This window comes from Camelus dromedarius, chromosome 12 (genome assembly GCF_036321535.1).
Source record: "Camelus dromedarius isolate mCamDro1 chromosome 12, mCamDro1.pat, whole genome shotgun sequence".
NCBI lineage: Eukaryota > Metazoa > Chordata > Mammalia > Artiodactyla > Camelidae > Camelus > Camelus dromedarius.
Genome location: NC_087447.1, coordinates 34,897,945 through 34,923,359, shown reverse-complemented (window position 1 = coordinate 34,923,359; position 25,415 = coordinate 34,897,945). Strand labels below are relative to the sequence as shown.

General features: G+C 45.7%; 1 long non-coding RNA gene across 1 annotated transcript in view; it reads left to right on the top strand.

Moving 5' to 3' along the window:
* LOC116155355 (uncharacterized) overlaps nt 1–15,899 on the top strand; it is a 50,574-nt gene extending 34,675 nt beyond the window's left edge. Inside the window, exon 3 of the long non-coding RNA XR_010383382.1 lies at nt 15,658–15,899. This is a non-coding gene — a long non-coding RNA (uncharacterized LOC116155355). The remainder of the gene's footprint in view (nt 1–15,657) is intronic.
* Nucleotides 15,900–25,415: the final 9,516 nt, after the last annotated feature.

Genomic DNA, 25,415 nt, shown 5'->3' with positions numbered 1-25,415 from the left:
TGACCTGTGGGCAGTCTTAGTGACTAAGAATGGTGCACCCACCAGAGAGAAAGGACATCATGATTTAGGGGCACGAAGGGAAGGTGACCTCTTGCTATGACAAGTGTGAGTACAGCCAGGCCTTCAGGGCTGGAAATGGCCCAGTGTATCAGCTTTATGAGGACAGGAAGTGCTTTTTTCATCCATTGGTGTATCCCCAGTGCCTAGCTCTGTGTGGTGGCCACAGTTTAAGTAACTTTTATAATGTATTTCTAGAGAAGCCCAAATCACAAACTCAGAATACAAATACCTGTGTACCCCATCCTTAAAAAGCAACGACTATATTCCATTCTCAAGGCATTTATGGTGATAATCAGAGATCATGCTGAAGAAGTGACACTAGGTAGATGCAGACACACAAACAGGCAATCAAAGACACAAACTGAGGTGACACAATGAGAAACTGATCCAGTCGCACTGAGACAGAGAAAGTCCCAGGACACACCAACAGTGAGGCGGCTGTAAGAAGAGGTAGGTTTTCTCTTATTTGCCATCAGGGCTCATTTCTGTCTTCTCTACCCTTCTGTGTGTCCTGTGCCTCACTGATCTCTGTGCTCCCTCTCCCTCTGGTTCCTACTTGCGTTCAGTGTGAGGGAGACACTGACAGGAGGCTGGAGGGCAGGAAGAGAGTGATGTGGGGCTTTTAGCTCCCTGGCTCTCTCCCTGCCAGGCTGTGAGTTGGCGGTGGTGGTGAGGACAGAGCCTCTGTCTGGTGGCCCTTTTCTTCAGCCACAGACAGAACTGCAGCTACAGCCACAACCCTCCCTGAGTTCTGGTAACTGCTCCCTCCTTTTCCTCTTCAAGCCCAGCAACGGTAACAACTCTCTGTTACGATTTGTCTTTGGGAGCTTCAGCATCCTTTGTAGATTTCCCTAAGCTCTGCCCACACCTTTATAATCAGTCCCTTCATTAAACTCTTCTCAGTTACCCCATTAGGTTATGTCCTGTATTTTCTGCTGGGACAATGCCAAATATAAGGATACCAAAAACAAACAAACAAAAAAACAAAAACCCAGAACTAAACACAACCTCCCCCCTCTCCCCGCAAACCAACAAAACAAAACAAAACACGCTGAATAGCAAACAAATCTGTGAAACCTGAGGTTTACAACAATTTAGCTTTGGAATGCAATAACAGCATGCCATCTTGCTCCCTAAATTAAAATTAGCAATATATTTCTCTTCATAGTTGTAGATTTGAATGTTTGGAGGGAAAAGGAGCATATAGGCAGGTAGAACAGACGCAAAAAGAACCTGGTTGACCTCGTTTGGCTCTCCCATAGTCCAAGCTACCAGCACCTAAAACCTCCATGAGGGAGCTTCATGTCTCCCGACTCTTGCTGTTGGATGCCCCTGCTCCCTGCACGCCCTACCCGGTGAAGTCACGAGCCTGTGCACTAATGGGGAGGAAACAAATCTGCCTTTGATCGAAGAGAGTTCTTGAGCAGACTCTTACCTTAGCACCATTCTTCTTGCTGGAGGTGGTGAGTAGACAAGAAAGAGCTTCACTGGGATTGATAAATAGCAGAGAATGCCTTTTTACCCTGTGGATGGGCAGAGCAAGAGAGAAACCTGGTGACTGAGTGAGGCTTATCAAGATACTGTACAGCCCCTGTGATTTCCTGCACTAAGGGTGCTGGCAAATTAGATCCTGGAGATGGGTGAGACAAGAAACCTCATGAGATGTTTTGCACGTGCCCTGACTCCGATCACTTATCTCATTCTGTCCCCATCCTACCCCATCCAGTCCCCCTCCTTGTGAGGAATGTTTGTCCTTGAGCCTTTCACTGCTCTCCATGAGCCTGTGCAGGAAGCAAACCCAGCAAGCAATGTGAGCTTTCATAGCTAAAGAATAGTTTCCTTGGCATTTAAGGCCCTGCATGGCCTGTCTCAAATTTAATCGTGGAAGTAATGTATGCACATTAACTTTATTTCAGATGACACCGAGGTGTATAAAGTAAAATGTAAAGTCTCTCCTAATCTCTTTCCCCATTAGCAAACAATGTTTTCAGTTTCCATTCTCAATTCTTTTAGAAGTTAATGTCATAACTTTATATAATAAAAAAACTACATTTTAATTTTTGATTCTTCAGTATCAACAGCAGGGTATATTGAGTTCCCTTATAAAGGATAAGGAGTTTAGCATACCACACACACTCTCTGTCACCTTTCTCCCTCTACAGCATGAAATCTGTTAGCTAGATTATTTTCAGATCACCTAGAGCCAACCAATATTTTCAGTCTTAGCTCCTATGAATTTTTTCATGTGCCCACGCTGCCACCAAAGTGAGTTACTTGTCATTTGCTTTAAAAACTTATGAAGCATTTAAGACAATCAGGAAAATGTATTCACTCATTTATTCATTTACCCAGCACTATTGTGTGCCTGTACTGTGTCAGAAGATGTGATGATAAATAACACACAAGGCCATGCCCCTTACGTTCCAAAGGAGCTGGGTGAGCTCACCCTGGGAGTGAGTATTCATGGAGAAAAGCTTTGAGACTCAGCTTTAGGGCCTCCAACCTCCAGAGACCTGGAAGAAGAGGAGGACTCAGCCAACACATTAGCAAGAAACAGCTACTGAAGAAAGAGTAAACGAGGAAAGCATAGTATCCCAGAGATGGCACTGAAAGTCTCGTTCTAGAAGGTGTGGGAGTGAGCAATAGTGTCAATTTTACTGTGAAGATTGAATAAGATGAAGACTAAGAATTGACCTTGGGATATACAATGAGTCACAGCCGATCTTGACATGCGTGGTTCTAGTGGATAGTAAGGCTGGAAAATTGAATGTGTGGGTTTGAGGGAGAATGGTGTGATAGAATACCTGGAAAAGCCCAGAGAATCAACTTGAGAAACAACCACAAAGGCAGGTAGCTCAGAAAAGTAGCTAGGTACAAAATTACTCTGCAGAAAACAATAGCTTTCCTATATAGGAAAAGTTAGAAAATACAATAAAATGAAAGCTCAACTACTTCTGGAGAAAAAAAAAAAGAAAGCAATAAGGACTGCTCAGCTTTCCCAGATATTAGAATGTATTCTAAAGCCTCAGTGAATACAACAGTGAGGCGGTAACATAAAAAAACAAAACAAAACAAAACAAAACAGGCAGAGAGATTGATGGAGCAAGGCAGAAAGTCTCAGGAATCAAATGTAAATGCATATGGAATCCAGCATGTGATAGAGGGGCCATTCCAAATGAGAGGGGGCAGAGATAAAATCTTAAAAATAATAAGTTAATAAACATTATTGGGCAACTGGGAAGCCATCAAGGGTAAAGTTTCGTAGGAATCATACCTCACATCTTACACAGTGTTAACTTTCAAATGAATTGCATATTTAAATAAGGAAAGCATACAGAATTAGATGAAAACGTGGGAAAATTATTTTATAATCCTAGACTGGGGAAGATCTTCCTAAGCATGACACAAAACTCAGAAGCCATAAATAAAAATACTGATTAAAAAGAATTAAAAATTAAACCTTTTCTGCATGGAAAAGACCACCATAAACAAGTCAAATAACAAACTGGGAAAAATATTTATAATGCATATCTTGGACAAAAAAAATCTATGTCTATATCTAATCTCCTACACATTACTGAGAAAGAACCCTAACAACCTAATCAGAAAATGACCAACTCAGTTCCTAGAAAATCCATGTTTCTTAAACATGAGGGAAAAAATGCTAAAACCTGCTCTCATACTGATGAGAAAGGGTAATTGAATTTCTGTCGAGATCTTTTCACCTCTGGATTTTCAAATATCCAAAAGCTGGGTGCTGTGTGTCGGAGAGTGCGTGAGGAAAGCGGCACGCCCTTGTGCTTGGCGCTCCCAAGCACAACCTTGCCCCACAAGGGAAGTTGCTCACAGGACTCTTTACACAGACCTGCCGTGGTGAGAGGTGCTGCTGCAGCCCTGTGGAAACTGAGGGAAGAGTCATTAAGATCATCAGCTTACCAGGAACAGGTCTCTAAATCTTCCTGTTCTTAAAAGATTTCTCAAAAGATGGGAGCAGAAGAGGAGGTTCTTTGGTACCGCCCGGAACGTCACTGGTTTTTCAGAAGACGGTTTTTTTCTGTGTGTGTGTGTTCAACTCTTCTAAAAGTTTTACACCCTATTTTCCAGGCAACTGCTGTAGCAATTTTACAGATTTGTGTCAAGTCTGAGGGCCACCCGCAGTGTGGTAGCTATGTCATCACAGCCCTGCACCTGGACACAAGGGTTAACCAGCAGATGGTATTTCAGCCGCCATCCCCCTCCTCTACCTTGTACTTTGGTGCAGTGTACAAACTGTACAGCTGTCCTCAGAAGTCTACCTTCCTCACAAACAACACCAAGACCTTAGAAAGCCTTAGCTTCTCTCTTCTTCTTCCCAACCTACTGTGCTCCAGTACGTTATTTTGACTCTGTTCTCCCATTTCACATCTCACATCTTCCATTCCTTGAAATATGCTCTTTAGAAGTTCCTTTCATGAGAGTCTAGGGGTGGGGAGGGCTCTAATTTGTCTCTGTCTGGAACTTTCATTGTCCACCCTCATTTTCTAGAGGTGGTTTTTCCAGGCTGAAATCGTATAGGGTGACAGTTACTGTCCGCTGGCACGTTGAACATCCACTATCTTTGGCTGCCACTTGCTGTTGTGAGATTGGCCATCAGTCAAGTTGCCATTCACTTGCAGTGATCTGCCTTTTTTTCTTTCTAAGAGATTTCCTTTTTCTCTGGGGCTTTCCTTTCTCCAAAATGTGTCTAGTGGCTTTCTTTTTATATCAAGCTTGGGGTTTGTGGTGTTTCCTGGATTTCAAGATTGCTGTCATTTCACATTTCTGAACAATTTTCTGCTCTTTCCCTTCAAATACTGTGTTGTGGTTAAGAACACAAATTCTGGAGCCAGGCTACTTGGCATCTCTGAGTGACCTTAGACAGTTGTAACTTCTCAATGTTTCAATTTCCTCATCTATAAAATGGGGATGACATTATTACCTACTTATTGGTTTGTTGTGACAGGGATATATTGTCAGTACTACATACTTGTTAGCTCTTATGATCATTTTCTTCTTATTATTTCTCTGGAAGTCTCATTCGACATATATTAGAGTTTCTAGTCTCCGTATCGCTTAATGTCTCTTTCTTATTTTCCATCTTTTTGTCTCCTAGGCAGCTTTCTGGGTAATTTCTACAGGTGTATCTTCCAGGTTACTGGTCTCTTTTCCATTGTGTCTAATCTTCTGTTTAATCCAGCCACTGAACGTTAAATTCAATTTTCATGTTATTAATCTCTAGAAGTTGGACTTGAGATTTTGTTTTTAAATTTGCTTTGCCATTTTTTGTCTTGCTTCTGATGCTGGCTCACATTGTGAATTCTCTCTTTTATGTCTAACCCTGTTCACTATAGCAGTATTATAATTCTCCATCTGATAATTCCAACGCTGAAGTCTACGTATGTCTGATTTTACCATCTCTTGTTTCTTCTGTCACATTCATATGGTGCCTTGTTTCTATATGTATTTGTAATTTTTGACTGTTGCCTGCTCACTTTCCTTGGGACTTTATTTGTGGGAATTCTTGGAGGTCTGAATTATAATTGAGTTCCTCCAGAGAAGACTTGTACCTTCTTTTGCTAATTGACTGGGGGAAATTCCCAGCATGGCTCTCCTCTATCAGGATGTCCCCAGAAACCCCACCTGTCATTTGATGTTTTAGGGAGACCATAGCTTGTGCGAATTTGGACCACAATGTGTCTCGTGGCTACAAATTCTCAAGAGAAAATTTCTCCTCACCCAGATCTAAGCTTGATCAATTTCTTGGTGGTTTTATTTCTCACTAGTGAGAAATATACTAAAGGTTTAGTCTTTTGAGGCCCCAACTTTTCATAGGGCACTCCTGTTAGACATCCCACCTTTGGATTGTTCTAAAAGTCTATCTTCTATCCCTGAGAGAGCATGCAGGGCTTGTTGTGGCCATAATAGGAAATATGAAACTCATTCTGAGAGCAAAGGAGATCCATTCAAGGAATTTAAGCCAGGAAGTAACCAGTTCAGCTCTGTGCTTCAGAAAAGTCTTTCAGGCTGCCGGGAGAAGAACATACAGAATATAGAGGAAAATCTAATCTCTAGTCATACTTCTACGTAGAAACAACTGCATAAATACTTTGGTATATGCACACTAAGTATTCAGCTATTTATGCCATTTTGTAATACGTTGTATATTTCCAGTTTGATAATTAATTGTGGAACCTTAGTTCCTCATCTGTAAAATGAGGTGCTTTCCACTTGTGATGAATCTAAAATGAAAATCTCTTGCACCTGTGGAGGCTTCTCTCCTTCCTGTACCTTCCCCTTCCCTTGGATTTGTTTTGCACCAAAGAGAGAGGAAACCTCAAATGGGGATCTCCCTGAGGCCAAACTTGATCCCAGGATGACTGTCATCCATCAGGTCCTCAGTGGTTCCCAGAGGCTCCCTTTTCATCACTGTGATATACTCATCAATCTAGGTGCCTCTCCATGGCCCCAAATTCTGTGTTATGTATTCTTTCCATTAGAATTGAGAATGCAAGGCAGCATCATTTAGAAAATCCCTGTAAAGGACAGCTTTGTTGGGGAGTTGTGTTGCAGGGAGGGGGTGTGTGTGTGTGTGTAGCTGATTTTACTACATGAGCTGCACAGATAGATATTTTGGAAGTGGGTGGCTCATCCCTGTGTCTGGGCCTCTTCTCATGCCAGTCCTTGCAATTATTACTAACCACTGAAAGCCAAGCAGATGCAGTGAAATCAGAAAAGGGGGATATCTTGATGATGTCATTGGAACTCTGGATCCTACTATGTCTGGAGCGACGTTATCTAGTATGTCTGGACTCCCAGTTATCTGAACCAATAATGTTCCGTTTTTGCTAGAACTAGTTGAATTTGGCTCTGTCCTTTGTTCATGCAGCTACAAAAATGTCCATATCAAAGCATTTATCACATAGTACTTTAAGCATCTGAAGACATATTTCTCTCCCATTGCATTGTGAGCTCTTTGAGAATAATCAACATGTCTTTGAGTCCCAGGGCCTGAGATAGTGCCTGACCTATACTCAGCAAATATTTTTTTAAGTGCTTGCGTTTGTGTCTGCAAGAATGCCTGAATTAATGATTGAGTAGATGACCCAGAGATGTGAGAGTGGGGAAGTCATTCTGGGCAGAGAACTTTCAGAGCTTAACTGTGAGAGGCCTCTGCCAGTATACAAGCAAAACAAAATGGAGACCAAGACTATCTGAAAGGTTAAATTCCACTTTAAAATTGCCCCACCGTTTAAGAAGCCCAGCCCCTGTGGAAAGTAGAACTCCCCTGTCATTGATTTAGTCTCCCAATTCCTGTATGATTTGGATTTGGGATGCAATGTGTTGAGGGAATGGGGGAGCAGATCACAGTGACAGAGAATCACAGGGGAGTCCAGGAAAGAAGAAGCAGGTGACACTGAAGTTGGAAGTGGGGACAGGAAATTTTCTGGTTGCAAAATCCTTTCTATAAAATGCCCTTTGGAGAGTGGGCCTCACCAGTCTCTTGTCTCTTCTTGACCAGGGATGGAAGACTCTGGCTGCGTAATCAGAATGACAGTCAATCTATGGTGACCCAGCCATGGGGAGCTGGGGGACTGGATCAAGCTTAGCTGAACTGGCTGGATGGAGGGAAGAACAGTCAAGGCATCAGAGAAGGAGGCAAGCTGGGGAGAGCTGGAGGTTAGAGAATCCCTCGTGAGAGCAAGCGTGGTCCTCGCACAGGAAGTCACACGACTTCTCAGTCTCTCAATGGCACCAGAAAAGGCAGCAGCTGCTCCAGGGCTTTCCCAGCCAGAGAACCAGAAGCTCGCTGCAGGGTCAGGGGCTCCAGGAAGGACCTCCTGCTTCAAGGCAGCTCTGAGCTGACTTTCTGCTGGTATAAAAAGAAGGAAGATAAAGACTTACTGAATTTTCTTTCGATTCCTTTGTCTTTTAGCTCAAACTCTGCTCGCTCAGACAAGGGCTGGGTTCTTTAGAAAGTCAGAGGATCATGCAGACAGGAGTTCTAGGACTCCTAGGAGCTGTGTGGTCAGAGAAGCCTGCGGCCAGTGGGGAGAGCCAGCTCCTTTCTTTATCCTTCATTCCGTGTCCTCCCATCTGTCTGCCATTCAGATCTGCTGTCAGGGAACATGGCCTGGGGGAACTCTAGGGGTGGAAAGTTGTGACAACCAGTGTTCTAGTTTTCCTAGTTGGAATTTCTTTTTCTTCTAAGCATCACATAAATTTATTCACACATATTTATTGAATGACTATTTTGTGCCAGGCACTGTTGTAGGCACTGGGGAGAAGGAGTGAACATCACAGACAAAAATCCCAGTGCCTGTTAAAGTTACATTCTGGGGATATGTGGATATCTTGGCTTGGACTGCATGCTGCTCTGGTTGACTTTTCCTATTTGATATGATCGTATTCAATTTAGTGTAAGCACCCTCTTAGCTGTGAAAGGCATGTGTCCACTATACCTTGGTGTTCCTTTCTTTCCTAAAGCTCCCAGCATTGTGCTGACCCCTGTTTGTTTCTTTCATTCCATCGGTGTCTCTCCAAGGCTCATGGATGCCAGATGTCCTAGGTGGAGGGGACCTTAGTGACCACATTACATTTGGGAAAACTGAGAGTCAGGGAGGGCACTTGCCATGTCTATGTCACATACCCATCAGACAGAGAGCAGGGAGTGTAACTCTAGGCTCCTCCCTGGTGCTGGCACTGCCCCTTCCACCACAGAGCCCTCCCTTTGACTCCTTCACCATTGGGTGATCTTGCTGGGGCGGGAACTGCACTGATAATCTCACATTTCAGAAAAGGCAGTGTGTTTTCAAGGATATGTTGGGGCACTGTCTGAGGCTGTGACCGCTGGAGGCACAGGACCAGGCCCTGCTGGTTGCTCAATTCTGAAAGACCATAGCAGCCAAATCGCTGCTTGGACTGACTCTAGTGGAGCCTCTTGCTTCACGATCAAGGTGATGGCTTTCTGCCTAACACGTGGCCCACTGGATGGGTTTGCTCTGTGCCTCTGTCTGCCTGTCCCTGTCTCTGCCTGTCTCTGACTCTGGGTTTTCAGCTGTCTTTGTGTCTATCTCCACATGGCTCTAATTCTGCTTTCCTTCTTTCTGTCCCTGGTTCTGTATGTCTTGCTTATCCATGCCCACAACCCCAGGCCTTCCCATCACCAACAGTTTGTCGGCCCTCTGTAAGGCCCCAGTTCTTTTCCTAACAGCTTAGTCTGGGGCCTCGGAGAAGTGTGAGGAGCATGGGAGACGCAGGAGGCGCAGGGCTTCGAAGGTCTCCGGAGAGCGTCTGCTGGAGTTAGAGCTGGAGTCCTAGTGTCAGATGCTTCCTTGAATTGGCCGCCAGCTCCGGGGTGTGCATCCAGACCCCAGGAGGGAAACCGAGCAGCGGGTATCTGGTCCTTTGGTAGCAAAAGTGTGGGGACAAAGGAAAGGGGAATGGGCTGGGAAGAGTAGGTCCCAGTAGTGCTGTTGACAGCTGAAGGAACAGCTGAAGAAACAGTTCCCTGGAGTTGGGCTGAGGACACTTGTTGGGACCAGGGGTTTATGAACAAAGGATATTAGTAAGTGCGATATTTGTAAATACCTCTACATACTTTGTGAAGACAGTGACAAGAAGATTCCGGTGTATTTCCACACATTTTTTGTTCTAAGGGATGTCCAGGAACAGCTAGAAGATCCCTGACTGTGGGCCCAACCCCTCCACCCTGCCTGACCACGCTGGCCCCAGGGGAGTCCTTCTGAGGGTTTCTCCTTGAATCCGGGCGGGGAGGTCTGCAATGAGGACCTGTTCTGATTGTTTTCAGGGTCCTGGATTTTCAGGAACCTGGATTTTGTTGACTTAGCTCATTGCCTTCTATGGCTGAGTGACAAGTGGACTGGGCTTCTACATCCCTGTCCTCCACTGACAGCCTCCTCCTTTCCCGTGTGCTGATCTTCTTTAACCAGGAAGTCTGGGATGCAAGGTGCTTTCCTAGTGCCTCACACTGTCATCCATGCCACCTTCTTCTCCCGCACTCTGGACCTGAGCATCCTGCTGGCTGTCAGCCACAAGTACTACCTCTCTGCTGTCTTCATGCTCTGGCAAACCTGGCACTCGGGCCCAGTACTCATTAGCTGCTGTGTATTCTGCTCGGTGTCTATTCCTGCTAGTGGCTCTTTTCAGAAGGGCAGCTGTAATCTGCACAACTCTCTTGCTTCTGGGCACCCAGAGCCGGAACTCACTGTGTGTATGTTTATGGTGTGTGTGTGTCCAGCCTCAGCCTGATCACTGGGTACAGCACAGCTCCCAGTAGTGGCTGCCTGGCATGCTTTCTATTGCCATCTTGAACATGTGCTATCCCTTCATTTACTAAGGTAATCTTTAATGTCATTCAAAAAATTTTTTTAAGTGTTTACCTAGTGAATCTTTTTCCATTCCTTTACTTTTAATCTTCTTGTATCCCTAGGTTTTAAGTTAATATCTCATAAATAGCATATGGTTGGATCTCCATAGACTGCATTCATTGGGAGGCAGTGAAGAAGTAGGGGGGAGGCAATGCTGTTTACTCAGGACAGAAGATCCCAAGACAAAATAGATTAAGCTCTCACCAGAATAAATATCCAACCACCATACAAGGAACTAAACCATATAGAGGGGCACCACTAGGTAATCAAAAAAGATATAATGTAGTTATATTAATATTTATGGTTATAAAATGAGTATAGAAATGAATATAGAAGTTCTTAAATTACAAGATGATTACATTTTCTATATTAATAGAAAAATATTAAAAACATAATTAAAAAAAAGAACCATTTATAATCTCAAAAATGCAATTAGGAATAAATCTAAAAGAAAATGTATACAACCCTATATGTAGAAACTTAAGAAAATTTTTTGAATGACATTGAAGATTACCTTAGTAAATGAAGGGATAGCACATGCTCATGGATAAGAAATTTTAACATTATAAAGATATGAATTCTCTCCAATTTCCCTATTATATACTCAATGCAACTCCAATAAAAATCTCAATAGAATTATATGAAGCATTGATAAACTGAGTTTTAAATTTAAAAAGAAACATCAAGAATAGATAGTATGATCCCAAAACAGAAGCAGGGGAGAAAGGACCTGCACTCTATTATAAAGCTGTCATAGTTAGGACTATATGGTACAGACCTAGAGGTGGACAAACTGACCAGTAGATTAGAAAAGACAGCCCAGAAGCAGGTTCAGTCAAATACCAAATTTTGAAATACGGTAGAGTGAGCATGGGAGATAAATGGGTAAAGGAGGGACTTTTTATTAAATAAATCCAAGAAAAAATTGTTTTTGTCACAGAGGGAGTTTTTGGTGCCCACCAAAAACAAATAATAAAATGTCTTACTCAAGGTCACACTTTGAGTAACTGTGACCCTTAACTTCTATACAGTCCTCATTGTGTGACCTTCAAGAAGCTGCTTAATTTCCTTGGATCTTCTTTTAATCATTCATAAAATTGGAATAACATCTTTCTGCACTTCTTCTTAGGGATGCCGAAGCAGGGAGAAGTCAAGGGCAATTTTTTTTTTTAACATTTTGGCTTTTGGTTATTGAAAATAACACATCAGATGAAGAGGAGATAGAAAAGAAATGTGACATTCCACATGGCGCCACTAGGTGGCAGTCAATGACTATTATGGGGCTCATGTCTTCCTTGACTGGCCAGCAGGGGGCTCACGTCCATGAAGTTTGGGAAGAGGTCTAATTTAAAGTAGGATAGTGAAGGGACCCATGTTATTTCCGGCTGGTTATTCAGGGATGGCAGTGAGCACAGCTATTCCTGGCAGTGTAGGGGAGTGTCTATGAAATCAACCTCTGGAATGTCATTCCCAGTCTCAGAGCCTGGATCTACCAGGATTACTAACTAACATAACTTGGCTAACAGTTAAGTTGCATAACCTCACGGACTCTCAGTTTCCTCTTGTGACGTGGTGATTGATGCCCGCCTGTAGGGTTGTTGCGAGGTACTCAAAGGCAAGGGAGTCCACAGCACGGGGTAAAAGCCCTGTGATTATCAACAACGTGTTCACCTTCCTCACCACCGTCTTTATTATCCCATTCCCTCCCCACACTTCCGCAAGGCCTCTGAAGCTTGGTCCTGAAAGCCAAGTCCCCACGTCCAGCAGGGTCTGAAGCCGCTCAGCCCAGGTCTGTCCCCATGAGTCTTTGGGGCCGGCAGTGGGTGGGACCCCGCTCTTCCAACTGTTGCTCTGTCTCTGTTAGAGCCGACACCTCGTGTAAACGTGGGCTGTAAACTGCAGAGCCCTATAAGGATGTAAAGGGTTGTAATAGCTGGTGTAATTCTCTTAACTCTCACTGGGCCATTTGGTCTCATGGTCTCTTAGGTCCCAGAGAGAACAGCTCCTTTTCGTGTCTTTCTGGCTTCAGGGAGCCCTAGTGACTTCCGTGTCACCCTCCCCTCCCCGAATTCCTTAAGGCCTGGCTGCTACCGGGGTGAGGCCTGCCAGTCTGGTTTTCTGTAGTTTTCCTCTGCAGTGTTTGGCCAGGGTGGGACAGGGCGAGGTACCTGCTGGGATTGGCCAGGGTGGGGCGGTGGGGTGTGCGTGAACCCCATGGTGATGGTCTGGGCAGCCAGCCCGGGAGGAGGGCAGAGGCGGGGCCTGGGCCTGGGTTCAGCCTGGGCCTACAGCTCCCTGAGGGAGGGGTTGCTAGATGGAGGAGACCCCTGGGGCCTCCAGTTCTCTGTGCTAAACCAGCTCCTTGTACGGGGCTGGACTTTAGAAAACCAGTGTTGGGGAGTTGGGCTCATGCCCAATTTACAGAGAACTGTCCTGTTTGGAGTTATGTTGGGAGCATGCAGGGGAAGGGCTTGCTGGAGCAAAATATTGAACAGAACATAAGGATACTTGTACCAAACCACCTTCTCACATGACTTTCAAAGGCCAAACAGTTCCTGCCTCCAAGCCTCCGTGTGTGCAGGCTTCCTAGTGCTCGGTGCTCGGCCCTTTTCTCTGCTGCTGGAATCCCCTTTATCCAACAGAATCAATCAAATTCCCCTTTTGGAATATACCCTGGCTCACAGGGACGATCTCCTCGCTGAATCCTGTAGCCCCTGTGTGTGTTGCCCCATAGGTTTGACACATGCTGCTCTATAGTGACATTTATGAGCCTGTCCTCCAGGTTGGAAAACCCCTGAGACCAGGGACCACATCATTCATTCATTGGTTCATTCATCCATTTATTCAACAAATACTGATCGAACACCCATTGCCTGGTGGGCCCTGTTTTAGGTCCTGGGATTTGCGCAGGGAGCCAGGACTGAAATCCAGCTCCTGACTCCTGGCCTGTCACACTTTCCAACAGACCCTTATCCCCCGCCCACCTCCCCCAGAGCCCAGCCCCCTGGCTGTACATCAGGGAGGCAGTATTCAGGACCTACCTTCCTCTCAGCCCTGACTGCTGATCCCCTGGGTGTTTGTGGGCAGGTCTAGGGGGCTGGGAGGCACCTCTCTGCCACCTCTGGACACTACCCATCAGCAAACAACAGGGACTCTTCCTTTCCTTCTGTGCCTCTGCAGCCTCCCATGGTGGCCACGGGGACCAGGCCCAGGTTCACAGGGCCTGGCTGGAGACTTGGTTAGCCACTCCTGGCCACGGGACCACGGGCAACTCTCGCAAGCTCTCTAAGCCTTGGTTTCATCACCTCTAAAAATTAGAGAGCAAGAGCATCTTCTCCTGAGGTGTTATGAGAACTGACATTTCGCACCTTCCAGAAATGGTGGTTCCTGTCCTCTCCACCTCATTCCCACCCATAGGTCCGAGGGCTGCAGTCAACTCCCATCCTCGGCAAGTCAGGCTCCAACTTAGCAGACTCGGAGCTAGGAAGCCTGGTCTCCCTCCTCTAGCATCCAGTCCTAGACGGAGTAATAATAATAATAATGATAGCAATGTCTCTTTTCTCAGTAGTACTTACTCTGTGCCAGGCATTGTTATAAGCACTTCACGTTTAGTAACTCATACAATCTTTATTACACCCATATAAAGCAAGTACCCTTATCATCCCCTTTTTCCACATGACGAATGTGAGATACAGAGAGGGTAAGCAACTTGCCCAAGATCACACAGCTAATAAGTCGCCATCAGAAAGCAAGAGATGTTCTGGATAGCTGTTTTACCGCTGGTTGCCACAGCAATGGCCAAGGTTGAAAAGGTGAGCCTAGGAGATGTGAAGTGGGGCATAAAAGATGTTCAACACAACTAGGCCCCTTCCGGGGCACCCAGCTGCTCTGAGAACCAGGCCTCTGCTGTCTCATCCTTCATTTGGGCCTACTGGGCTGTGCTGCCTAGTGTCAGAAGGGGGTGGTCCTCTGGGTATACAGAGCTTCCAGGAATTCTCCCAGTGTGCCTGAGCCCACAATCACTTGCCATGCTTTGAAGTAAAAACCAAGGAGCTCACACACACCCCAGGAGTGAGCCATTAGGTTCTCAGATATGTTTCCATGTGAAGATTTCCTCCAAAACATTTACCTCTAACCACTTCCTAAATTGCTTGTGACAATTCAAAATGCCATGTTCCCAGCCTTCTTCCATTCTAAGGATCATAGGAGAGGCATCAGCCAGAGAAATGCTAAGCTGAGGGGCAGTTCCTGACAACTCAGCCACCTGGGGGGTTTCTCAAGAGCCCATGGCATCCTCAGCTCAGTTGGGGCTCTTGGTGGCACTAGGACAGAACCAGAAGGGCAGGGCACACATCTGCTGTGTCTCAGCTCTGAGGTTCTGTTTAAGATTCCATTTGGAAGGAGGTTCTATGCTAAATATAGAATTTGAAAGCTGCTGGGCTAAATCATCCCTAAGATCCACACTGGCTCCCATCTGCGGGAGCTCATTTGTTCATTCCAGAAATATACTTCGAATGCCAGGAGCTCTGCCAGGCAATGGAGGAGTCAGCGGTGGGTGAAAGTTTTGTGGTCTCTACCCTCATGGATGGCAAAACCCAACATGGAAAAAGTCAAAAAGCAAGAAAACAATGACTAAATAAAATAGTTACAGGCTGTGAAGCTTACCATGATGGAAATCAATAGGGGATGGGATCTGGAGTTATGGGGGGAGATGTTTAAGCTGAGCCCTGGAGGATGAAAAGGAGCCAGACTCGACAAGAACCAGGGGAAGAGCATTTCTGGTGCAGGGAACTGCAAGTGCAAAGGCCCTGAGACAGAAAAGAGGTTAGCTTTTACTATGGCTGGAGCAGAGAGAGGGAGAAGGACTGCCTAAGAGTTGGGTTAATTCTAAGTGCACCGTCATCAAAGAGTTCTAAGCAAGGAAGACATGCTATCCGTTTACATTACAAAGATCACTTTTCTGCTGAGAAGAGACTGCCTTTCAGGGGCAAGGAGCTCCGTTAGGAAGCTGCTGTAGGAGAGGAGGATAATGGGCTGGGGGTGGCTGTGGAGATGAGAGAAGTAGACAGTCTGAGTCAGAGCTGGCTGGATTTGCCGAAGGCCCTGGTGTGTGTGTGTGGGGGGGATGGGTGCAGGGGTGAGAATCCCACATTCTGAAAGTCTACAACAAACCCTGTTTTCCCACCTGCAGGAGGCGGTGTTCCCAGAGGTTCCTGCTCCTCCACCCTCATTTCCTGGAGTGCTTCTCTTTCTTCTGTGTCACCTGCGTTCTGTGCTCAGACACTTAGAGCTTATTTTCTGCCTCAGGACCTTTGCACTGCCTGGGATACTGGCCCCTTATCTCCACATGGTTGGTAACTTCTTGACACATCCCCTCTCCTAGCCAGTCTTCCCTGAATGTACAACTTGTACTCCTATCCTGACCACCCTCCACCCAGGCATGCTCTATCACCTCCACCCTGTTTTTTCAGGGAATTGAGTTTTGATGACTCATCAAAATTTTAAAAAATTGAAATATATTTGATTTACAATGTTGTGTTAGTTTCTGGTGTACAACATAGTGATTCAGTTATATGTATATATATTCTTTTTCATTATAGGGTATTATAAGATACTGAATATAGTTCCTTGCACTGCACAGTAGGACCTTGTTGTTTATCTATTTTATGTGTAGTAGGTTATAGCTGCTAATCCCAAACTCCTAATTTATCCCTCCCTCCCTTTTCCCCTTTGGTACCATAAGTTTGTTTTCTGTGTCTGTAAGTCTGTTTCTGTTTTGTAAATAAGTTCATTTGTCTCATGTTTTTTAAGATTCCACATATAAGTGATATCATATGGCATTTGTTTTTCTCTGTCTGACTTACTTCACTTTGATAATTTCTAGGTCCATCCATGTTGCTGTAAATGGCATTATTTCATTCCTTTTTATGACTGAGTAATATTCCACTGTAAAAATATACCACATTTTCTTTTCCAGTGATCTGTTGATGGAATTTAGGTTGCTTTTATGTCTTGGCTACTGTAAATAATGCTGCTGTGAACATTGGGGTGCATATATCTTTTTGAATTAGGAGTTTTCTCCTATATGCTCAGGAGCGCCTAATCCTATTGTATGTTCTTTAACTATCTGAAAGGATCTTGCCCATTTAGCTGCTCGTTCCTTTCCCCACCTGCCTGCACTAGAATGTAAACTCCATGAAGCGGGCAGTGCATGGCGCTGTCTCCTTCAGGGCCTCTTACCTGCAAAGGTAGCTGGGGTGGCCCTGCAGTGATAGGTCTTTCCACAAGAGGGCGCCCCATAAATTTCCATTTCAGTTTCTGGCTGGAAAATCTCCCAGGAGTAAAACTAACAGAACCCTGACTGAAATTTCACAGTTTACCTAATGTCTGTACTAATTACACGTCCTGTCATGTAATGTGGTCTTTTGTGTTTCTGAGAGTAAAAAAAAAATGTTCTTCTGTGGGATTTCAAGATCTTTCCTTTGAGATGGGGGAGGGAAGACATAAGGACCCTGTTTCCCTCCCGTACCTCTTCGCCCTCTGCTGAGCTTACCCTTACACTTGCTTGAGAGAACTTACACTTACAGCTCCACTGACTGTAGCCTGAGACAGATTACCTTTGGACAGGTGGGCCATAAATTAACATTTTCTTGATCATAAATATTTATTTAGCCATGACCCAGAGATTTCCCAACCAACTGGGTAAGACTAAGAAACGTCAATTCAGTTTGATGAAGGCTGGTAAGGGTTTAACACAATAAGGGGACAGAAAGTGCTGGCTGGTGATTGATCATTGCTCTCATTGGAGGCAGCTGTGAGCAGCAGAACGAGCACGGGGCCACCATGAAAACCTGGGTGTGAGTCCTGTTTTGAATCCGGGTCCTGTTGCCTTCTAGCTGGATGGTGGTGGCTCTGAGCCTGTCTCCTCTGCCTGTGAGAACGACAATGCTCTGGTGGACACGAAAGGTGCTTTGTGAACAGGTACACAGGTGGTAGTGGTAGAATGGGGCGTGATTATAATCCTACTTAGCGCAGTCTCGTTTGAGACCCCTCACACTGGGACTGAGGGTCCCACCTTGAAAGAGGGGCTCATGTGGAGTTGAGAGGGGACCCAAGGAATGTCTGGATGTGTCACCTAAGTAAGAAGGAGGGCTGGAAGTAGTAAGTGGGAATGGGGGTGGGGGCGTGGGGGGCGAGGGAGGAAGCCAGGGAATCCCAGAGCCAGGAGGAGTGGCCCAAGAAAGGATGCGCTGGGCGGAGGAATGATTCTAGGAAAGTGCGATAACATTCCCTGCTGCTGACACAGGGCGGGTATGAGCAGGCTGCATTTAATGGCCAAGGAGAGGGTGGGCATGTTCCAAACTCTTTTCTAGTAGAAAGTGTACTGACTTTAATACAGAAAGCTAGGGAAACATATTCATCGTTAGTAGGCACTTGATAATTTTTTCAAATCTGCCTGGTCGTTTTTATAGTCTCTTGCTCTTTGCTCACTTTTTATTCTCTTTTTATTTCTTTAAACATATTACACATAATTGTTTGGTAGTCTTTATCCCAATATCTGAGGTCTGTGTGGGCTTGATTCGATGGTGTGCTGTTGCTGCTGCCTCCCACTCATGGTGGTCTGTTTCCTTGGATGTGTTAAGATTTTTATTGTGAGCCCTGCTTTGTGGGATCCTACGATAATTCTGTATGGCCTGGCTTGAGGTGCATTCCTGCAGGAGGACTTGTGATTGCTTCGACTGGGTTTCAGGACATAGTGACCACAGACTATGGTCCACTTGAAATTTAAGGATCATCTGGAGGGTTCTAAGACCAACCTACCATGTAATTTCAGACTCCTGCCACATAAGAGGGTCAGCCAGTAGCTCTCAGATCTCAGAGGACTGTATTTTTCTCCAGATACCCCAAACCAAGGCTGACACAGACACTTTCCCTTGGTTTTTATTTTTCTTTGGTTTTTTGTTTGTTTGTTTTTTGTCTTTTGCTTTCTCTCTTTTTTGGGAGGGTTGGGGGGAGTTAATTAGGTTTATTTGTTTATTTTTGATGGAGGTAATGGGGATTGAACCCAGGACTTTGTGCATACTAGGCATGCTCTCTACCACTGAGATATACCCTCGCCCCTGTTTCCTTTCTTTGTTGTTCTTCTCAATCACCCTTTCCTCAGGCCTTAGCTCTTTCTGAATCCTGGCTTTATGTGGAGGGCTCTCCAATGTGACACCCCGGCCTGCATGGGTACAAAATTAATGCAGAGCATTACCCCTTCCCCTGTTCCTAGCAGAGTTCTCTGTTGAACAGTTTTAGGCCATGAGACTGTAGGATCCCCCAGGGTAATGACCATCTCTTCACATGCATCCACTAGGAAGGGTCAGGCTTCACTCCTGGCCTTAGGTTTCCCTTCCTTGAAGTCTCCTCCACTGATTTGAAAATGTGTTTTAAAGATTGTTTTTCCTAACATTTCGATGTTTCAAAGGCAGAGAGTTTCAGGGAAGCCTCGCATCACCTGGAAACTTATTAGAGATGCAGAATTTCGGGCTCCACTCAGACCCACTGAATCAGAATCTGCTTTTTTATAAAACCCCAGGGGACTTATATGTAGGTTGAACAGCATGGCTTTCCTTTACCGTTATTACCTGAAGCACAAGCAGGAGAGGCACTTTGCATGGATGTTGTAGGATTAAGGCAAAATGACACTCTTTTTTGCGCTTCCACCAGCTTCTCCCTGAGTCCGGTGGCTCAAATGAAGAGAAAGACTAGGATTAGTAGTGATATCTTTGTCAGCTGCTGCCTTTCTCAGCCCCACAGAGACCCTGAATGGACAGAATCAGCTCTGAGCAATCCCCGAGCTGAGGGTGACCCCCAGGGTTGGGCCCAGGGGTCCCAGTGCTGTCCCAGCCTTGTGCTGACAGGGTCGGGGAGCCCTCATGCCTCCTGAGTTTTCTTCTCCCACCTGCTCCCCTCCCCGATGTCGTCCCGTCTTCATGACTGACCTTCTGCCTTAGTTTCCCTGCTCTGAGCAGAAGCTGGAGCTGGTCCTGAACCCCTGCCTTGACCCCTGTCTTCTCTCAGCAACACAACATAGCGAAAGGGATAGGATTTTGTCCCTCTGTATTCAAGGATCTATTTCCCTGGGAAAATAAGTGGACAAAGGAAGCAGTTCAGAGTCCAGTGTCAGGAACCATAACTTTAAATGAGATTACTTTAAATTCTGTGCAATAAAATGTCCACTGTCAATGGACATTTAGGTTTTTCCATGTCTTGGCTATTATAAATAGTGCTGCTGTGAACACTTGCAGCAACACGGACTTGGAGATCATCATATTAAGTGAAGGAAGCCAGAAAGAGAAAGAAAAATACCATATGATGTCATTTATATGTGGAATCTAAAAAAAAAAAAAGACACAAATGAACTTAATTACAAAACAAACAGACTCACATAGAAAACAAACTTGTGGTTAACGGGGGAAAGGGAGTAAGAAGGGATAAATTGGGAGTTCGACATTTGCAAATACTAACTATTGCATATAAAAATAAGATCCTACTGTACAGCACAGGGAACTATATTCAATATCTTGTAGTAACCTATAATGAAAAAGAATATAAAAAGGAATACAGGTATGTACGTGCACGACTGAAATATTATACTCTACACCAGGAATTGACACAACATTTCAAACTGACTATACTTCAATTAAAAAAAGCAAAAAGAAAAATGTCCACTGTCCTGCCTGACCTTGGCTTTGCATTAACTGCCTCATGTACTCAGCAACACTGACTTGCAATATGGTTCCCACTTATCCAGCACTCATGCTGAGCCAGGTCCTGGGCTCAGTGCTTGCTGTGAGTCATCTCACTGAATCTCCACCACATCCCTGTGCAGAGATGAGATGAGTGTGGCTCAGGGAGTCTCCGTCAGTCCACTATCCAAGGTCACAGGGTTGGTAAATGGTAGAATTTGGATTAGGACCCAGGTCTCTGACATCAAAGCCCATTCTGTCTCCACTCTAGTCTGCTCTCCTGTGTGCAGCTCCCAGCAGAGTGCCTGGCACAAAGTAAGCCCTCAACACGTGTTTCTAAAATGAATGAATCTTGTCATGTAAAGACTACTGTTTATTGAATGCCTGCTATGTGCAAATACTTTCTCTCTGTTAATTTGGATTTTTAGAATAATCCAGAAGAGTACTGATGATTATTATTTGTTTTAAAGATAAGCACACCAAGATTCAGAGAGGTTAATTAAATTTCCCAAAGTCACACAGCCGATGAGTTGTTGATCCAGGAAAGGCAAGCCTTTCTTTCTGATGCCTAAACCTGTGTAATTTTGGTGTTACCATCTCATCCCTCTTAACGTGGGAGATTTAGTCTTGGGAAGGGGTGTCTCGGGGCTGACATGTTACCAGTGGAGCTGGAGAGCCTTGAGCAGTGAATGAGAATCACCTGGAGACTGGAGAGTGTCTCGAGTGTGAGCGAGTGAGCCTCCCATCTTGGTGGTGTTAAATGCCGAAGACTGACAGAGGGTGACTTTGACAGTCTAAGGCACTGTCATCTGCTTGGTCAGCCCTGGAAGTCTCTGGAGGGGATGACTCAGATCTATCCATTCTGAGCAGGGTAGTTCAGAAGAACACAGTCCTGGTTATTCTCGTTTCTAGGAGGTATTTGGAAAAGTCTTGATTGATGAGGAAATCCCCAGGGAGTGATTAACAACTCTCAGATTGGCTTCCTTCCTCCTTTGCCGGCCTCACCCGGTGAGCAGCCTTTCACCAAGGCTGGTTTCTTCCACACGTACAGAAGTAGAGAATGTGACACTGCAGGTGCCAATCTTGGGTCTCAGCTGAAATAAATGGGACCCACCAGGTTTACAATGGAATTTCAAAGGGCTGGTCTCTTAAAGTGCCATCTTCCAACCAAATAACAAGCTCAGAGCTAGGAACGTGCTGAACTGTCCTTCAAAGACAAGTAATGTGTATTGTCCCCCGCCTGCCACATGTGTTGAGTCAGTCCTCCTGAAGTCCACCACCAGCCTGGGACTTCCAGCCACCTCCTTATCACACTGACAATCTTCAAAACTATCAGTAGTAACAGTAATGATTTCCATTTGTGCAGAAGGCTGCAACTGATGAAGTACGGCTGTGTTCATTCCCATTTGAGCCTCAGAAGACCCATGTGAGGGGTAAAGTGGGAATGTCGCCCAATGGACCAGGAATGTGGGACTCTGAAGACGGAGCACTGAAGGGACTTGAGCAAAAATGTACTCGGCTTCTGAGGAGCAGATCCAAGACCCAAATCTGGACTTCTTGATTCTAAGTTCAGCTCCAGCTACTGACTGCCCTTCTTGAGGGAGATCACGTGACTTGCATCAGCGCAGCCCCTCGGAATAAATAATCTTACATAAGGAGAAGAGTTTTACTTTCATAACCTTGAAGGTAAAAGTGCTTCAGTGGATCATCTTAGGCTGTGACTGTTCCCACCCCCTCCATCACACCTCCCCTGTGTCACAGCAGAGAATCCTTTGGGGGCTCCACTGTAGTTACAACAATGTTCATGCCTCTTTTCATGGGGGAAGGCAGTATTGCATGGTGGCTGAAAGCACAGGTTCAAGTCCTGCCTCCTCTTCAGCTGTGTGGCCTTGGACTCAGGTAGCTAACCTCCCGGAACCTTGATTTCACATGGCTGACCTCATGGGGATGTGGTGATAATGAAATGAAATAAAGTACTGGGAGCTTAGCACAGCGTTTGGCACGTAATAGGTGCGCATTAACTGTAGGTCAAACCCTAGCATTGCCAAGGCTTATTCTTGAAGCATTCATTCAAGCAGCATTGACTGAACACATGTTCTGTGCACTTGGCTCTCTGGCTCCTCACAGCACGTCTGTGAGGCAGGCACCATTATTCCCATTTTATACATGAGGAAACTGAGGCTTACTTGTCCACTACTGTCTTTCACACATGTCAGAGCCAGGATTTGAACTCAGCTCTATCTGACTCTTATTCCAGTGCTCTCCTGTATATCAGAAAGTGACTGACATGCAGAGATTAGAAAAGGGGTATTATTGATGAGGAGTGGTGATGGGAGCCCCAGAATTGGGGTATCCAAGGACTGGACCTCCCAAGGTATGGCTCTCTCACACTCGCTGTGCAACTTTGAGCCAGTCACTTTGCCTCTCTGGGCCTCACTGGCTTCACCTGCATATCAAGGAGGTAGGACAGATCATCTCAAAGATCCTTTCCAGCTCTGGCCTTCTGTGATGCTCCTCAGATTTCAGAAAGATTCTCGTACATGATCCTGGAATGGAGGAAGTATAACCAAGGCCCCTGAAATGTCAAATCAGTTTGCCTTGTGGACTCATGTGTTTCTGCATGAATTCAGAATCTGCAGAGGAGAACTCTCTAATTATCCTGCAGGGACTAGCCCAGCTAGTAATTACCCCTATTATTTTTAATTGTATTTTATAAGATGCCTTTCATCCAGATCTCAAAGGGCTTCTCAAACATTCATTAGCAGAGCCCATCCCCCTCCCAAGTGGGTATGAAAGGCAGAGACTGATTTTGATGTCAGAAAGAAGAAGTGGGGGGAGAGAGAAGTGGCCTGAGATCCCGACATTAATTTCACCTCTGAGTTCAAAGGAGGAGACAAGAACAGAAATTTGCCAGGGAAAGGCTTACCTTCAGAAGCGGTTCAAGGGATATTCAGTGAAGAGCAGATGGATCAGGAAATGTCCCTCCTTTAAAAAAACAATCAGTTTCTATGTGCCTAGGAGAGGGTCATTCAGTTTGGCTCAGTCCAATTTGACTGCTTCTTTTCCCTTTAGACTTGTCCATCAGCTGTCCTTTGAGCTCCAGCTCTCAGGCCTGTGCTAGGGGATGTGAAAGATATAAGGGAAGCAAGGGGCTCCGAGTGTACCCGTGGCAGACTCGGGCACTCTGGGGCAAGCACTAGGGCACAGGAGCCGCCCAGGGGAGCCCTGGTGGGAGGGGAGGGAGAGGTGAGTTTGGGTCCATATGTCAAATCCAGGGACCTGATTGACAAATGACACGGAAAAACCATTTTGAGTAGCTCATCATGAGAGTCTCTCCGCTTCTTCCTTCTGCACTCCCCTGTACTGTAGCCAAGACACCAGGGGGCTGGTACCAGGTTCCTTTCATCCCTGTTCCAGAGAATGGATAGAAGGGACCACCATCGTGCATGAGCAGCTTTGCTTTCCGAGGGCTGGGGGAGGGGCCAGTGGTCCTTCCTGCTGGTGTGTGAGCTTCTGGAGGACAGAGCCCGGCCTGCCTGTTCACCACTTCCCCAGCACACATCCAGGCACAGAGGGTGGATGCTCAGAACATATTTGTTGGCTGAAGGAGCAGATCACAAAGCTGCCACTCTGTTTCAAGCCTTGCAGATGGTCTGATGTAGGTCAGAGAAGGATCCTTCCTCTCCTCAGCTTGGAGGGATACACAGCTCCAGGGACCTCAGAAGAAAAAGACAGAAGTCACTGTCAAGTTGGGGGCGAGCTCATGATGTGGTGAGGTGGTGTGGGAAGCAGGGCACGTGGGGTGAGGTAGCAAAGAGGAGGATTGTCCTGGCTACTAGGAGCATGAGGATCCTTTAGCAAGAAGGCTGGGACCTATGGGGCAAGGCTTCCAACTCTTTCCCTGATGGGGGCTCCAAGCCACCATGACTGGTACACTCAGGATGGTATGGGGATGCAGCTGTCAGGAGAGAAGGATGAGGCCTGGCCTTGCCCACAGGGAGCTGGTAGTTTTGTTTTGGAGATTAGGCTGACACACAGAGCAAGCAGAGAACAAGGCACGATTTGTCACTGCCTAGATTGCTAGTTTCCTGAGTGCAGGAGAGAGGGTCTTAGCACGGGTCCTTCTTGTTGGACCAGATGAAGGTCTAGATACTTTTTCCGCCCCAGATACACTTAATGATTAGTTGTCACGCTGGGTGACATGAAACGTTAAGTGGCTGAGGTCAGAAGAGGGACAAGTCTGGAGGCCAAGGTGTTGGGGGAAGCTTCAAGAGGGAGGAGGAGCTGTGGTGGTTTCTATTAAACGACCATGAAAAGAATACCAGCCCACCCCCACCTTGTCAAAGGGCTTTCGCATCACAAGACACCTATGCAGTGAGGATGATCAGGAGGAAACAGAGGTTCCAAACAGCAAAAGGGCTGCCTTTTAGTTACCCACTGAGAGGGCAGCTGAGGGTCTTCCTGCCCAGAATCCATTCCCTTCTCTTCTGGGGAAGCCACTGTTTCCTTACTCTCAGTCTGAGAGGTTTCCTTGGGGCTGACATCTTCTCTAGATTTTGTAGGGGCTCCCAGGACTCAGACCCAGTGCTGGGCCCTCCTGGTCACAGGATTTGTCCAGGGATGAGCACATGACCCACGCTGGGCCAGTGAGAACCATCTTAAAGACTTTCTAGAACCTCTAGGGGCAAAGCACTCTTTCCTTTGGGGTGGCAAGCCAAGAGTGTTGGCCTGGGCCTGCTGGGGGTGAGCCTGGCCACTGGGTAGGGGAAAAACTGTCTAAAGATGATGCTAACACAGAAGAAACCAGAGCTGCGAAATAAAGAGGGACTTTTGCAAGCTCTTGATAACTTTTCAGATCTATCAATCAATGTATTTCTTTTTTAATTCTCTCTTAAGCTACTTAGATTTAGGTTTCTGTCACTTGTAAGAGAGAAAATCCTGCCTTATATGCCTGGTGAGTGAACCAGATCCTGGTCTCATCCACCTCTCCATCCATCCATCCATCCATCAAAAACACATACATTTAATGAATAAAGCAGTTGCTCAATGCATTTTTGAATGAATTAGTGAATGACTAATTTGTCATGATGCATTTGATGTCAAAGAGACATCCAGTTCCCTTTAATGCTGGTGGAGATTTGTCAACAAAGGGCAAACCTAGTTCAGAACTCAGAACTTGAAAATCAGTCAGAAATTCAGTTCCCCAAGGCAGTGC